General features: G+C 44.7%; 1 long non-coding RNA gene across 2 annotated transcripts in view; it reads right to left on the bottom strand.

The window, feature by feature from the left end:
- LOC120409164 overlaps positions 1 to 17,738 on the bottom strand; it is a 40,018-nt gene that overhangs the window by 18,063 nt on the left and 4,217 nt on the right. The window contains exon 4 of one of the 2 annotated variants that reach the window (XR_005601171.1): positions 16,250 to 16,432. The exons of the other annotated variant lie outside the window; for it this stretch is intronic. This is a non-coding gene — a long non-coding RNA (uncharacterized LOC120409164). Of the gene's footprint in view, positions 1 to 16,249; positions 16,433 to 17,738 lie in introns of those variants that run through there. 2 annotated transcript variants of the gene reach the window in all.

Below are 17,738 nucleotides of genomic sequence, written 5' to 3'. Positions count from 1 at the left end.
AAATATTCATTTTTAGGAGGGGGTTCGCAAGACACGACATTTTAGTGAAAGGGGTTCACAGGTTATTAAAGTTTGGGAACCACTGGGCTAGAGTAATAAACCGTCCCTACACAACTTACCCTCTAAAGCAGAGGTGGGCAAACTACAGCCCGCAGGACCCTCCTGCCGGCCCCTGAGGGCTCACCCCCAGCCCCTCCTCTGCTGTTCCCCCGCCCCCGCAGCCTCAGCTCACCCCGCCGCTAGCGCAATGCTCTGGGCAGCGGGGCTGCAAGCTCCTGGGGCAGCACAGCTGCAGAGCCGGGGCCTGACCCAGTCTCTGTGCTGTGCGGTGGCGTGGATGGCTCCAGCCGGGCGGTGCGGCTGCCTGTCCGGTGCTCTGGGCAGCACGACTGTAGCGCCACCAGTGCTCCAGGCAGTGCGGTAAGGGGGAGGTTGGATAGAGAGCAGGAGAGTTTGGGGTGGTGGTCAGGGGGTGGGTGTGTGGATAGGGGTCAGGTTGGTCAGAGGGCGGGGAATGGGGGCCGTCGGGGGGGTGTTGGATAGAGCAGCAGGGGGCAGTCAGGGGCAGGTGTTCCAGGGGCAGTCAGGGAACAGGGAGAAGGGGTGGTCGTATGGGGAAGGAGTCCTGGGGGGCAGTCAAGAATTAGGGGAGAGGTTGGATGAGGTGATGGGGGGCAGTAAGGGGCGGGAGCTCTGGGGGTGGTCAGGGAAAAGGGAGCAGGGGGGTGGATGGGGCGGGAGTCCTGGGGGCGACTGTCAGGGAACGGGGGGTTGGATGAGGCAGGAGTCCCGGGGGAGGGGCCGTCGGGGGGGGAATAGGGAGTGGGGGCCAGGCCACACCTGGCTGTTTGGGGAGGCACAGCCTCCCCTAACCGGCCCTCCATACAATTTCCAAAACCCGATATGGCCCTCAGGCCAAAAAGTTTGCCCACCCCTGCTCTAAGAGAAAAAAAACCAGATATAGATTAAAAGATGTAGCCAATTGTTTGACTACAACTTAAGGTTTGTTCTCAAAATTTGTTAAGAGATCAAATAACCAAACTTACTGTCTAAAGACTAAACAGTACAATATAAAAAGAGACATACATCCACTCCTTCTGGAAAGCAAATACCTTACACAGAAAGTGTGCTTCAAAGATATGCATTTAAGCTAATACCATTTATATGATGACTTTACACATCATTAAAATCCACCCCATACGTTTGTAACGTGTTGTTGTTTTGTTCTGTACTTTTCTTCTTTCTGTGTTGGATACCACACTCCAAGCTCTTTGGGCATAGTGGCATACCCCACCATTAATTAACAGGTTCCTATTTTCTAACGCCAAAGCTGACTTCAGTTTTGCCAAGTGTTGTGGCATACTTGACGGGTGAACAGAATTGTGGGAAGAGCATAATATATTAACATTAACTTCAACTCTATATAAAGTATTGAAGTTTATAACCGTGTACACCTAATACCCATTAAAGTGGTGTATACTACACCTATCATAGGTATGGGCTAAGTCACCCACGTGTCATTTGATGATAACATCAGGGTGACACCTTTGCCAAATTAACATGAAGCAGAGGAAAAGACTTTGAGACTTATCCTGTTTTATCAAACTGTCTTAGTGGTAATACAATAATGAAGGTAATTTAAAACTATTACCACATAAAGTGGAATAGGGATTAACACTGTGGGTTGAACTATAATATGTACATGAGAAGAAATTTTTTTACCACACAATACTATCCATTCATGTTATAGGTCACTCTTACTGCTGATCAATGCCACTTGGTAAGTTTTACAGGGCAGGAGATAGTAGATGCTAACGTTCCTGTCTCAATATATACTCCTGAGGGAATAATAAAACTCCTGCACACATTTAAAATTCTGCAAGTTCTGTCAGTAAATAAATGTGGAGGCTCCAGCATGGTATCAGGGAGGACAGGCCACTCACTGTACAGAGGTGGGAGATCACCCTGCAGCCCCAACCCCCCAGACACAGACTCAGTAGCAGGGCCGGCTCCAGGCACCAGCCGAGCAAGCTCGTGCTTGGGGCGGCAGATTCTACGGGACGGCATTCCGCCCGATCCTAGGGCGGCATGGCTGCTTTTTTGTTTGTTTGTTTGCTGCTCCGGCCACCCTGTAGAGGGCAGCGGCGCGGAGGAGGGGAGCACCCTGCAGCAAACTCGGCAGGGCAGCCCGTGTCCTTCCCTTCCCGCCGACTGGAGCGGAGCGGAGCCCTCCCAGCAGGTGGTGCGGCGGTTGGGGCTGCGTGGTGAGCGCCCCGCTGAAGCGCTGGCCGCCCCCTTCTCTCTCTTGCCCCCACTCCCTCTCCCTCCCCCCACCTCCACTAGACTGGGCACGCACTCTGCAGCACAGGGAGTTCTCCTTCACCCTGTCTCCGTCCGTCCTGTCGGGTTTTTTGTTTTGTTTTTTCCCCCTGCTTTGCTGGACGCACCATTGTCGTCCCCCCCACCCCGCTTTGCCAGCCGCGCCGTTTTTGTTTTGTCCCCCCCCCCCCCGGCGCTTTGCCGCTCCAGCCGTGCCGTGTTGGCTGTGAGTACGTCTGAGCAATCTTCTGTGAGAAGAGGAATAGCTCTATCTTCTGACCACTCTGTTTAGCAACAGAACTTTTACCCGAGCTTTTTAAGAGTTAATTTGCTTGCTATAGCAATTAAACTTATTAAATATTTGAAAGCACAAACTTTAACAACTAATTTTTTTGAACCCAACACCAAAGAAAATAGCATTATAATTAAAGCAAAAGTAAGTTTAAATGGATGTTTATGCAAACACTGAGGGTAATAAACTTTCACGACATTTGGGCTATGTCTACACTATAGAGTTTTGTCAACAAAACGTATGCCATTTTAATCAAAGTGCTTTCATTAAACCATTTTTCATGTCCACACTATGCTCCTTGTGTTGGCAGAGTGCATCCACAATAGCAGCTCTTGTATCGATATAGAGAGCAGTTCGCTGTGGGTAGCTATCTCACTGTGCAACTGGCTGCAAGGTGCTTTGGGAAGGGTTTGCAATGCCTCATGGGGCAAGAACAGCGTCACATGATGCCGGTGTCTCAATCGTTCCAGGGGCATCCTACTAGATTGCCAGCCACTTTTCAACTGAAGTGTGGTGAGGGGTGGGGAGAGACTCTGTGGGTATGAGACAGAAAGAGTGTGTGTTGGAGAAGTGTGTCAGCTTGCTGTCTCTACGTTCAGACAGCAGCCTGAGCAATCAAACCTGAGGCAGGGGAATGGGGACACTCCCCCACATCAGCTCCAGCTCTGCACAGCACAGCAGTCCCCCCACTCCCGCAGTGGCTGCGGAGAGCAGGATTCCACATTAATTGTTCTGTGATTCCCTCCAAGTTCTCCCACAGCCTCCTCAGCTACCAAGAGCAGCATCCTGAGCAGCTGTGTGAGCTCTTCATGCTGAGGAATATCAAAGCTTCCCGGAGCTTTCAAGGGGGAGGGGAGCATGCCTGCATAGCTAGATGCAGGGGAGCAGAGTTCAAAACAGTGAGCAGAGTGGTCACGGTGGGCATTGTGGGATACTGGGGAAGGCCAGTTATGGCACCATAAGGAGCAGCAGTGTGTACACTGACACTCTCTCGCTTTAATTTGGCCACAAAAAGCTCTATGTCTCCCGTTGAGGTGGTTTTGCCAGCAAAACTGTGTAGCGAGACAAGGCCTTGCTTGTGTTTGGGAGACAAAAGTAACCTGTTTAAATCTGTTTGATTAGCTTTAACATTCTGTAACATAACCAGACATCATATATAAAATACATTATATCCAAAATGTTTAAAAATAGCTATTTTAATATTTAAAGGTGGAAACAAGTTTATAAAAACCTAAAAAAGTTAAGATTTTATTACCTTTGCATTAATGTGCAACTGAATTATTTACTGAGGGAGAAATATATGCATGCATATTTATAACTGAGGCCTTTGAGTTTAGCAAAAAATTCCACAACTGGTATTATGGTGGTTATGACCCAACCATAATATTAACAGTATGGTAGAACTAATGTTTAAAAAAACGAGTGAAAAATTGATTTTTGTTGCAACAAAAAAGTAAAAACAAAATATTCACAGGACTCACAAACAGGACAACATACATAAGCTTACAATTGAAGATGAATGGTGCCTATTGTATTTATAACTCTACAAGATAAGGCATTAAGTTATTAAGACAATGCATTTTACAAAACATTTATTTAACATTTAATTAGCAGGATTGTTACCTTTTATTTAAAACTTAATAAGAATGAATACAAATCACTTAAATTATTTGCCCACTTCATTGTATTAATTTAATTAACTTAAGATAAAGTAAATAAACTAAGAACACTACTAAATAGAAATAAGAACAACCCATGTTTCATATATTGGTTAGTGCAGGTTGCCAAGCAACAAAAATGCTAACTATCTTCCAGAAAGTCACAAGTCTCTTTAGCTATTGCATTGCTGAAGCATTAATTATTAATCTTACTGGGTTTATTTAAAGTAAAATTTTTACCCTAAGCATTTTGATTAATTTTGTTTTCTTTCCCACTTGCTCTGTCTCTGTAACTATAACTTACGCAGGAAACAATGTAGGAATGGAGGGAGACAGGAGCGAAGGGAGATTAATTAAGATTGTGAGAGATTTTAAAGTACAGGCAGCCCCAGTGAGTTTGAGTTTAGTAATCTGAGCCAAGTGAGGAATACAAGAGAAAAATGGAAAGGGGATGGCTTGAAGGAGAAAGGACAAAGGAAAAACTTGACCCTTATGTAAAAATATTAGAGAAGGAAGGTTATATTATTAGCTCTGAGAGGGGAGTGGGGTTTAGTAGAAGGGGGAGGGAAGAGAAGACTGAGAACCATGACATCTGGTTTTTATCCCAGCTCTGGAAGGAAAATGGAGGTTTCTATCTGTTCCCACAGAACCTGACTTTGTTCCCCAAGTGCCTTTTGCTTTTGTCTGCACTCCAAATGGATTACAGGAGTGCCCTTCCTCACTAGAGTTAACTGCTTCTGGGCCACTCCACACGTTTAATATTTGTAGCTTGTCTTTGCCAACCAACTCGTCTGTCTTGCTGGCTGCACACTGTCAGTCTCCTAGCCTTCCCTTCATTTCTTGTGAACTGTAAGCAAAACGGGTATTTACAGATGCCTATACCTTCCATTGGCTTTTTACATTTCTTATTTTGAGTCTTTTAGTTCCTTGATTTGTTTCCTTATTTGTTTAACTTTTACTTCACATAATGAATCCCAGGGTTGTTTTTGTGCTTCATGTCCTGCTCCCAAATTTAGGTACATATTTTCTTACAAAAGATGTGTGAAATAATTTATTATTATTTTTTGGCCATCATTACTCTTAATTTGTGGGCTTTGGTGTTTCACAGTTTTAACCTTTGCTGTATCTGGGCATTTTGCCGAGAAAATGTTCACTGCAATATAGTCTTAAAATATGTCTCTATGCCCAGAAAAGCAGTTTGCTTTTATTATTTTCTGTTAACCAGCTACTTAAGGCATTTCACTAAAGCAGCACTTATTATAGATTTCCCTAGTGCCCAGGCTAGCCTGCTACAAGTGTACTTAGGATCCAGAGCCCCTAAAGTCCAACCTCTATTACAGAGGTGGCCAAACTTACTGACCCTGTGGGCCACATACAATAATCTTCAGAAGTTTGAGAGCTCCTAGCCCTAGCACCCTGCCACAAGACAGAAGCCCAAGCCCCTCCCCCAAGTCTGGTAGTCAGATAATGAGGGGGGAGCTCTGCGAGCGGCACCTTAACTGAAAAAGAGCCCCGGTTTGGCCGCACTTGCGCTATCAGATTTACTATCCAAAATCCAGATGGCTAGGTTGCGACCCCGTGCCAAATCGGTTTGACTTAATACTTGGCTGATGGCTCTGGGCTGGCTCACCAATTGAGCAAAAAGGCATAGTCAACCATTTGACTATGCTCGCCAGTTTATTTTTAAAATTGTTCAAGACCAAATAACTGAATTTAGCTGAACTTATTTAAAACCAAAACAGTACAATATGGAAAGGAAACAGAGCAAATTCTCAGTGTGTGCACCACACAGAAGGTACAATCCCTAACATATGTATTGGCTAACACAGCCAAAGGATGGGGAAAGGGAGAGGACGTAAAAGCAGAGTCAGAATGATGGGTAAGGCTACGATTTAGCCACAGAGGTCACAGCAGTCACAAATTCCGTGACTTTACCGGACCTCCAAGATTTCTTCAGCTTCAGCTGTCAGCAGCTGGAGCCATGGCAGGGGGCGTGTGCCCCATGCCGGGGGGGTCACCACCATGGCCACGCACCCCATGTAGCCCTGTGGCTTGTGCTGGGGGCCACCACCGGGGACGTGCGCCCCTGCCCTGCAGTGGGGGCTGCAGCTGGGACTGTGCGTCTGCCCCAGCTTGTACGGTTATTTTTAGTAAAAGTCACGGGCTCCATGGATTTTTGTTTGTTACCCGTGACCTGTCCATGACTTTTACTAAAAATAATTGTGACAAAATCTTAGTCTTAGTGATGGTTCCTAGTTCCCCTGCAGAGCAGCCACGGATGTCACCCCTGTACACGGGTCATCGGGAGAGCAGTGGTGGCCCCAACTATGTCCCATCTGTGCCCTATGTTACCCCCTTCCCTCAAAGCTGCAATACCTGCTGAAGCTGCTCCTTGCATTTGCGACTGCCAGCTAGAATTTCTATAGGGATCACTTCTCTGTTGAATTTTTTTCCTCTCCAAGTCCATGTGGTTATGGGGAGGGGGGATACCCCCCATGGATCTTAGTGCTGAAGGGGAGTGGGATGGTGTTATCTTCTCAGAGATCATAAATCGTAACACCTTTTTGGGTGATGAAAACTGCATGGCGCTCCCATCATAGCCTTAGTGCCACCCTTAGCTGCCCAGAGGGCTCGTCATTGGATAATTCAAGCCATTCCCTTCCACAGAAGCTAAGTACCCTATTTAAGGGGAATGAGAAATTAGAATGCTGAAATCATTATCTTATTAATTACAAACATCAAATTAGAAGTATACATATTAAAGTTAAAAAAAAACAAAACAAAACAAACCACAGACCAGGTACTTTAGGATCCTAAAGGCTTTGAAAGCCAGTGGCATTTAACTAAGCCACAAACTGAATGTACCTGTCAAACTTGTATAACTCACGGTTATGAAAGTTAACATATTAATAGACGTAAAAATTTAGACTGCAAGTTCTTCATGGCAGGGCCTCTGTCTCACTTTTGTTTGTAAAATTTTATATAAATAAAAAATATAAATGAGATAAGGGCAAAGAGGTGTCATGGCTGAGGTGGGTTTGACAATAAATTCTCACTTCCTAGAAAATGCCTCATGAGGCCCATGCAAAATATATAGCCTCTGACAACTAAACTTCTACCTTTTGCCTTTTTGTGGCAGAGGTATTCTTAATTGGAAGGGAGGAGGTGAAATGTGGATGGATGGCCTTAGAACCAGATTGTGCATGGTAGCTGGGACTCATCGGCTATGCCAGACAGTCCACCTAGGAAAAGAAACTCCGATCATAGGCCAAGAATGTCAGGCCTGGCCTGCAGTTTTCTAAAAGATGTGCACACATGCTCTATGGGTCATTATCATCTTCAGGGTGTACATCAGTAGTGTTCCCTGGAAACAGCGCACAACTGCTTTGCCTGACTGCTGTGGAAAATTAGCAAAGGCTGCTGTATGCTGGTTGCCTGCAGGTAAAGAAGCAAGACCAAGAACTAACGCTGGCTTCCTTGAATGTGGGGACAATTAATTACTGAAATTAAGAGAAGTAACAGATGCTGAAGAGAAGAAGAGTGAACACTGCCTGTATATGAGAGAAAATGAAAGGGGTCAAAATCTTTGAACATCAGGGAGGGTTACAAGATACGTCATGACTCAGTAGCAAGGAGGAATGGAGTAGGAATAATTGCAGCAGTGGACATCCAAATGAAGAGTGACCAATTGATAAAAGTAGAAGTGCACTGATCAGAGAACAAATATTGAATGTTTTATGCAGATAAGTGCTGCAGGCTGGTTGTACAACTGAGGCAAAGGGGGAATTCCAGATACTGCTGGACCATTTATGAGTGAAGTACCACAAGCTGAGTACTAGATTGTCAGAGCAGATCTCAGACATATGGGAAAGCACAGTGAGGGCTATGACAACTGTCATGGAGAATGAGACTCTGGAACTAGAAATGAAGCTGGTGAGGCTATCTTGGAGTCAGCCAGAGCCCATGGTCTTATTGTACACACTTTGTAAAGAGGAAGGAACACTTCATTACTTATAAGAACAGTGCCACCAGGTCCCAGATTGACTAGTTCCTGACAAGCAAAAGATCTAAAAAAATGTGTGAGACTGTAAAGTGATTCTAGGAAAGCGGATTGCAGTGCCATATAGGCTGGCTGTAATGGACTTCCAAGTTGTGGAATAAAGGATAAAATGGTGGAGGCTTGTGGATAGGGAAGTTAGTCTGAGATTTAAGAATGAGGTTCTGTGTGTGGAGTTTGGACAATGATTAAACCAACACCATGATGCGAATGAGGCTTGAGAAAACATCCAACCATATTACAGAAAGTGTAAAAGTTGTCTGTGGCCAAACAAAAGGAAGGAAATTTTCATGGCAAAGCAATGTGGTGGTGGTCAAATGATATACTGGAGGCAGTAGAGAAGCTGAAGGAAAAGTTTAAGCGATGGCAGAAAGTAAGAACTGAGGATAGTCATGAGGAATACAAGCTGGCAAAAAGCAGTTGAGGAAGATAAAGGTCAGGTACTTAAAGCCTTACATGCAGGACTACTTTTGAAGGAAGGAGGAAAAAAGGTTACACCACAAGAAGGCCCTGGTAGCATTTAAGAAGATGTTCTACACCAAGAAAATGGAGTTGGCAGCAGATTTGGGTGGCATAAGAAATCCCAGGATCAAGTGTAGCTGTTTTCTAGACTCAAAGACAGAAGGTTGTTGGGTCAGAACAAACTCCAGGCCAAGTAAGGTACTCTTCTAAAAACTAAACCAAACTTTCAGAACTGGAATTTGGTCATAGGTGCTGACCCCCCCCCAACCTCTGCACCGCCCTTGCCCCACCCCCATTCCACCCCCTTCCCCAAGTCCTCTGCCTTGTCTCTTCTCCGCCTCCTCCCCTGAGTGCACCGTGTCCTTGCTCCTCCCTCTCCCTCACGGAAAGTCCTAAGTGCTGCCAAATAGCTGTTATGTGGTGGGTGGGAAGCACTGGGGAGGGGAGGATCAGTGATGCGGCTCACTTGGGGGAGGAGGAGGCAAGGTGGCGGCGGGGGTGGGGGGAGGTTGGCTGCCGGTGGGTGTGGAGCACCTGCTAATTTTTCCCTGTGGGTGCTCCAGCCCCGGAGCACCCACGGAGTCGGCACCTATGGATTTGGTGCAGTTTGATGCTCAGGGTGAAATTTGATTAATAATGTGTCCCCATCTCATTAGTATGTTGTTGTATTGTTCCTAATAAGAGTTCATAGTAACTATATATGGGAAAAGCATTAAAGGAAAGTTTTAGAAACAAATATCAGGTGTCTGAAGCTCTGTCTGCATGGACACTAGATGTCAATGGGGAGGCATGTCTAAGCAAGCTGTACAGAAGGTTGTGCAATTGCATTGTTTAAAAATACATTGTTTCCCCCTTTTCTAATGTGAATTTAATACTGCTAGAGGGTGCTGGGCTGATAGCCCTGAAGATGGACGTCTCTTAATAATTCTTAGGAGAAGATCTGCAACACAATATCTTGATACCAAACTGATTTAACTCTTATCTGGTGGGACCACTCAGTGATATGCAAAGCTATTTCAGTCATTCAATCTTTTGTCTCTTTGCTGAGACAATGAGGAGTCCAAAAGTTATGATTTGCCTGTCTCATAGAACTGGAAGGGACTCTGAAAGGTCACTGAGTCCAGCCCCCTGCCTTCACTAGCAGGACCAAGGACTGATTTTGCCCCAGATCCCTAAGTGGCCCCCTGAAGGGCTAAACTTACAACCTTGGGTTTAGCAGGCTAATGTTCAAACCACTGAACTATCCCTCCCTCAACCTGCCTCACTTGCAACTGAAATGTGACCATCAGCTTATTTCATATTGGCTACCGAACAGCAGTCAGAGACAAATGACTTTTATTCATTATGGGCCTGAGCTGAATTGGAAGAAATAACCTAGAGGTAAAAGGTTCCATTCACATTCCCACTCTCCTGATCTAGTCAATGCTCTGCTAACATTTTTATAATATATGCTAAAGCACAGCGTCTGATGGATGGCAGGAAAAAACAGCTGGGAGCTCTTGCTAGTGTTCTCTGAAAAGAAACGGTTATGACACCAAATTGAGCTTTAAATTATTGGTAAATTGAACTGCATGCTGTGCTACGAGCTTAATTAAATTAATTAAAGCCAGTGCTAATGGATGTATACAACTCATAAAAGGGTTGAAGTAAAATTAAAAGAAGCTAGGGAGATGGTGGATAAAACTCACTTATCATACTTTTATGTCTAGTTCTTAGAAGTAGTAAGCCAGCACCCAGAAGAATAAAAAATGGGAGGATCAGTAATGTACGCTCCACATACAGTACAATTTAATATTATATGTTCATAAAGCAACAGTTATGGAGCACGTACAAGAACAGGAGGGGAGAGGCATGAATTGCTGGAAATTGTAACAATCAAGCTGTTAACAGCTTTGATTATCAGCATAAACAGAGAAAAGAAGGCAAGATTGTTACTGACAGTTGGTGCAGCGTCATTAATGGACTGAGCTTTGACAGAGGAGAAAGAGGAATAAAAGACTGAAAGAAGGCCAGAACTGGTGGAACGGAGGGAGCAAGTAGTAGGGCATAGGGTGATGAGATTATGGATTTAAATAGCATCTTGGTCATTAAGTTCCCTGCAGGTGAGATTTTGGTTATGGATATGATTGTAAATAGGAAGCCAAATGGGAATACAAGACCAGAGAAGATGTGACAGTGTTTGCATATACAGGTGAGAAGGTGATAGTAACATTCTGAACAGACTGGAGTGATTCTGAGAAGCCATGAAGAAAGGAGCTGTAATAATAGCACAGATGCTTGTCTACATTACTCCACAGGATGAATGTGCAAGTAGTGGCAGACACAGGCTATGTTGTGAGGTGAAAAAGGGAGTGTGGAGTTAAAGACAGCTCCAGATTTGCAGCTGAGCACTGAAAAGAAGACCAGATGAGAAATCTGGAAAGGGTATCTAAAATGTCTAGTAATTTCTATGATCTAAATCCTGAACTCCTTCCTCAGAAACTCCACAAAGCTTCTCTGATGTGGAGCCTATGGTTATGTCTACACTGCAATAAAGAGCATGGCATGGCCGGGTTAGCAGGCTCAGACTGCAGAGCTATAAAGTTGCAGTGTTGATGTTTGGGCTTGATCTGAGAGTCTGAGAGCCACGCTCCTGACCAAGCACCGTGAGCCTGAGTCAGATGACCTGGGCCATAGGCGCAGACTCTGTGGGTGCTCTGGGGCTGGAGCATCCATGGGGAAAAATTAGTGGCAGCCAAGCTCTCCTCATCACCTGCCCCACCTCCTCCTTCTCCCCCCTGAGTGTGCTGCGGCCCCGTTCCCCTGCCTCCCTCCCAGCGCTTCTCCCCGGCCGCCACCAAACAGCTATTTGGTGGCATGCTGGGAGGGAGGGGGAGGAACGGAAACGTTGTGCACTCAGGGGAGGAGGCAGGGCCGGGATTTGGGGAAGGAGTCGGAATAGGGGCAGGGAGGGGGCAGGACTTTGGGGAAGGGGTTGGAATGGGGGCGGGGCAGGGGTGGGGCCACATAGAAGGGGTGGAGTGGGGGCGGAGACAGGGGGGAGGAGGTCGAGCACCCAGGGGAAAGTGGGGAAAGTTGCCTCCTGTGACCTGGGCTCTAATACTTGGTGCCACAGGTTTAGTTTATTGCAGTGCAGTCATACCAAGTAGGTTTTATCTCTGTTCAACAGGTTATTGAAACCATGCTCAATATAATTTGTGACAACATGGTTTCTGATAGATCAGATGGCATATTACAGTGCAGGATCCCCTAAGGGTTTTTCACCTTTTTGGCTATTTGAATGTTTGTTTGTTTTTGCTATGATAAGATGTGTGGGTCACATGAGGCCCTAACACTTAAACTCCAAAGATGTTTATTTTTAGACCAGTGCAGCAGCCAGCATGCTCCTAGTTGAACGTGGCATGTTACAAGATCACAGGTTTTGAGATTTAGGTTCTCCGTTCAAAGAATGATAAGTGTAACCAATAGAGTCAGTGTTGGCTGTATAAATAATCAGTTGGGTCAATCAGTAGAACAGATTTCCCCCCCCCCAATTTGTCGATAGTTCAAGATTATCACTGAATGCAGAAGAATGTCTTGCCAGCATTTATCCAAGCCAGATTCATATAGAGACTTGATTAATTCAGCCTTGGTGTAAGTGATGTAACTATTGATTTTCAATGAAATTACACTGACTTATGCCCAGGGCTGAATTTTACCCTAAAATACTATACAGGACATGTCTGCACTGCAATTAAAAACCCACAGCTGGACCATGCCAGCTGACTCGGGCTAAGGGGCTGTTTAATTGTGGTATAGACGTTCAGGCTCAGACTGGAGCCCGAATCAGTTGGTATGGGCCATCCCCAGGTATCTAACAGCAGTGTAGACATACTCTGAGCCTGTCTGGGGTGAGGTACTGGTGATATAGAATTCTGTATCAATTTCATTTAGCTTTAAAACAGATGTGCAATATTCATTCTTTGAGATAATTTTAATAAAAGCTTCATGGAAAGAGGTATGCTTTGAAAGAATTTTATTTTCTGCCAAGTGAAAACTGATTCATTCTGTTAGGGGGCATCAAAGCCTCAGTCACTTTGACTTTCTTTTCTTAGCACTCCTACTAAGAAGAGAACCAAACAAAAGCAGTTTTATCCTGTATATCACACTGAAGGATCTCTGCATCCTGGTTGCTAAGCCCAGGCTCATTCTCGCTTTTGTTAACATTATTCACTCTGCCAGAAAGAGTACAGAAGGTTTTGTCTTCAGTATCTACAATGTTATAGGGTATAAACACATCTCCAGTGATGTAACAAAGCAGAAGTTGGATTGGAGAGACTGCAGACATGCAGTAAACTGAAGGTACATGCTGCAGCCATAGCCAGAAAGGACCAGCAGACATCTAGTCACAGGGAACTGGCACCAAGAGAGTCTTATGTAGGCTCATGGTCACAATGTTTTGAGAATTCTGATTTGTTCTGTCAACATATTTTACAAACTTATTGATCTAGTCTTTATGCTGTTTATTTTGCGTTAATATTAATTATAACAATACTGTGATAGGGAAAACATCCTGTGACAGGTTTCCCACCCACTCCAGGGTGCCACATGATGTACTGAAGTCCCACTGAGCCCACCTGTTCCACCAGCCTGGGCTCCCTCACCCTGTCCTGCTGTTCCAGGCCCTCAAGCCTCCTCTGGCGCACGCACGCGCACACGCACACACAGAGGCAGGGACACACCAAGCTGCAGAAAGACAGACACTGAGATCAGCTCTGCATGGGAAGAAGCAGCTAGGGGATTTCCCAGCACTCAAGTGCACACCCCCTCTGGGGCGTAAACCCAAAATAGTATGGGTTTTCGAATAAACAAAAACAAGTTCATTAACTATAAAAGGTAGATTAAGTGATTATAAGGGATATCAAACAGCTCAAAGCAGATTACTGAGCAAATAAAGGAAACACGCAAACTAAACTTAATACACTAAAGAAACTGGCTGCAAGTAGCCATTTCTCACCCTAAATGTTTTAAGCAGGTTGCAGAGATTCTTGAAGATAAACTGCTCTTCCTTGCAGCTTAGAACTCCAGATATTTCTTTCACAGGTCAGACACCTTCTAGCCTGGGTCCAGTCCTTTCTTCCCCAGATCAGTCTTAGGGCATGTCTTCACTAGCAATGTTTAAGCGCTGGCCGCGGCAGCACTTTAACGTGGCTGTGTAGTCACAGTACAGCACTGGGAGAGAGGGGAATAGCTACCAGTGCTGGGAGCAGCTTCCAAGGCTGGTGTACTGTCCACACTGACTGGCACTTTACAGCGCTGAAACTTGCAGCATTCAGAGGTGTGTTTTTTCACACACACACCCCACAAATGTTAGTATCCACACAGTTAAAGTGATCTGGGTCCTGACTGGATAACGGAGAGAGGAGAAGGTCTGTAGGCAAGGGCAGCATTTGGCTCTTTGTTAGAAGGCTCTCTCCTGATCTTTATTTTTTCTGAGCCGTTCTGGGATAATTTTTTGTTTTGTGTTTTTTAGCAGATCACTGACAAGTGGTCCTTTAAAGATAGCTTGGAAGAACTGTGTTCACTTAGTTGCAAATCCAGCTTCCCTTAAACAACCAGAAATTGTATTTTGTAATATCAACTAGCAGAACACCTAGTGTGTTCCCCTATTATCCTCATTCTACATTGGGTTGCAGACACTTAGGGCTTGTCTACATTACCCACAGGATCGACGGGCAGCGATCGATCCAGCAGGGGTCAATTTATTGTGTCTAGTCTAGATGCGATAAGTTGACCGCCGAGCACTCTCTGGTCAACTCCGGTACTCCACCGAAGCGAGAGGCACAGGCGGAGTCGACGGGTGAGTGTCAGCAGTCGACTCACTGCAGTGAAGACATCACAGCAAGTAGATCTAAGTATGTCGACTTCAGCTACGTTATTCATGTAGCTGAAGTTGCGTAACTTAGATCAATCCAGCCCCCTAGTGTAGACCAGACCTCAACTGAGATTAAAGGCACCAAGTCAAGCACAATAGAAGTTAGGTATTATGTATAACATCTATGTTGCTGTGCTCAGATAAATGCTGATAGCACTATCAAAAATAACTAATTATTGGAAGTAGTTACATAAAGAGATTTATTTATTTCACCTCTAAAGAGACAATCTGGAACACTAATCTGATTATTTTTCCAAGTAGATGGTAACATGGATTATTTTGCCACTTTCCTTGCAACCTTGCTGCTCCTGCTACAAGCATGAGCAATGCTGTTTTGGTATGCAACTCTTATTACTCTAACTGTGAACCTGCACACAAAGCACAAGAGTTTGGTAAGGATAAGGGGCGGGGGGAGAAGTCAAAATCTGGGGGCTTGAGAGTAGGAGTAGGAGTAACACAGAAACGATAAAAAGTTATCAGGCGGGAAGAGGGATTAGAAAAATATTACTCTAGAAAAACGTTTGACCGAGGGGCCCTATGGACAACAGCTTCATTAACTATACAACTCTGTCTTATTCCATCCCTGCGGAATAAGGCAGGGATCTTGTGGAAAAAAGTAGAATGTGATTATGCAATTATAGTAGGGACAGAATTAAGTTGGTCAGTCAGTCATTTTCTAACTTAGAATCATAGAATCTCAGGGTTGGAAGGGACCTCAGGAGGTGTCTAGTCCCACCCCCTGCTCAAAGCAGGACCAAACCCAACTAAATCATCCCAGCCAGGGCTTTGTCAAGCCTGACCTTAAAAACCTCTAAGGAAGGAGATTCCACCACTTCCCTAGGTAACCCATTCCAGTGCTTCACCACCCTCCTAGTGAAATAGTGTTTCCTAATATCCAACCTAAACCTCCCCCTCTGCCACTTGAGACCATTGCTCCTTGTTCTGTCATCTGCTACCACTGAGAACAGTCTAGCTCCATCCTCTTTGGAACCCCCTTTCAGGTAGTTGAAAGCAGCTATCAAACCCCCCCCTCATTCTTCTCTTCTGCAGACTAAACAATCCCAGTTCCCTCAGCCTCTCCTCATAAGTCATGTGCTCCAGCCCCCTAAGCATTTTTGTTGCTCTCCGCTGGACTCTCTCCAATTTATCCACATCCTTCTTGTAGTGTGGGGCCCAAAACTGGACACAGTATCCAGATGAGGCCTCACCAGTGCTGAATAGAGGGGAATGATCACATCCCTCGATCTGCAGGAAATGCCCCTACTTATACAACCCAAAATGCCATTAGCCTTCTTGGCAACAAGGGCACACTGTTGACTCATATTCAGCTTTTCATCCACCGTATCCTCTGAGTTCTTGACTTTTCAACCTTAGCATTCTTTTGATAAAGGGATTTTTCTAATGAAGAAATATAATGTACAGCTAGAGAGATGGCATAGATTATTATCAGCTATAAATATTCACAGAGTGGGGGATATTACATTTCAAGTTCACTTGACAGGGACAAGTCTCTTGTACAAACTTGCTATCAGTTCCCACACCCACAAAATAAAAAAGTACGAAGATATTAAATGAACCATGGAATAAAATAACTTTGAAATGTGCTTCATGTGTCCTTGGAGGCTCCTCTCTTTGTCCACTGACCTTCAGACAGAAACTAAACAGAGCCCCAGTGTTTATGTGCTAGTCTCCTTTATAGTGTGTCTTCCTCCTCCATCTGAGTTTGGTTGCTGTGTATGGACATATAAACATCAGAAGACTAGTACAGCATAGCTCCTTAGAGCCTTAATAATATTTACTGGTAACACATTTTTATATAAATAGCCAGATTTACACGTACAGGGACAAATGAGAAAATTATCAACAAACAGTCAAAACTGGTACAAGTGCCGACTAGTGCCAAAAGCAAGGGATAGCCAGGCGGCTGGCTTGCGTGCAAGAGACTTGGAAAGAGAAATAATTTTACTCCCTTGGAGCTGCAGACTCCCCTTTTTCCTCTCCCTACTTGCCAAGGATTCTTTTTAAAAGTGCACACGGCCTTTACAGAGACCTCCTTACCAACAGTAACACTCCTAGCGCCCAAGGGCCAAAGGAGATAAGAACTTGCCAGAAGCCTCATTTACACCTGCGCAGTATGGCAGCAAAGTTGTGTCTTCTCTTATCAATCAAGGCCATTTTCCATTAAGCTTTTCATTACCAGTCTAGGCACAGACAGATACTGGGCTGGTGCAATGTGTTCTGGTAACAGACCACAGATAAGGTGGTGGAGTTGGGGTGAGATGTGTAACTGTAATAAAGTATCTTCCAAGAAAAGTACATTGCTTCTGGTAGGTGTGTCTACCATAGAGTGTAAGGAAAGAGTTTAAGTCTGTGTCCTCAGAGAGATTTGCTATATCTCATCAAAAGGCTCTGTCTTGTATTTTTATTTAATTTTATATTGATATAAAAACAAGATTACCCCAAACCAAATTATGAAAGCAGCACTACAATGAACATCTTGTAACAGAGACACTGAGTACTGTAATAAATGCCAGAAGATTTCTAATTGGCCTCCCTCATGGTACACACACAAAAAAAACATTCAGCAAGAGTACTGAATAAGGAGACTTGGGTGTCCTCAGTTGTGCCCCTGGTTCAACAACCATGAATAAAATGTATCTGTCTGTATGGGGGAGTGGACTGAGAGACACATGGATAAGCCACAGGCCCTCTTGGCACATGAGCAAACCAACATGTCATAAATAGTCTCAGCCATTCTGAATGTGAGAATGAAGCTCATAATTAAAATACATGTTGATTTCTGACCCTTTCTATTGTTGAAAAAGAAGAAAAGAAAAATATTAACACTGACACCATAGAGTGGTGTCACCAAACCAACATCCTTATTCCCCTCAAGGCTGGACAAGCCTATTTTTTCTCCAACATTATAGTTCCCATTGGTCTCAAGTCTTAGGTGTGTCCCAAGCCATGAAGAGGGTAGACAGCACTTGTATGTCTGGCAGGCCTTCAGGGTGCACATAAATAGATACCGTGCTC

Source organism: Mauremys reevesii, linkage group 7 (genome assembly GCF_016161935.1).
Source record: "Mauremys reevesii isolate NIE-2019 linkage group 7, ASM1616193v1, whole genome shotgun sequence".
Taxonomy (NCBI): Eukaryota; Metazoa; Chordata; order Testudines; family Geoemydidae; genus Mauremys; species Mauremys reevesii.
This window is presented reverse-complemented; position numbering and strand designations above follow the sequence as displayed.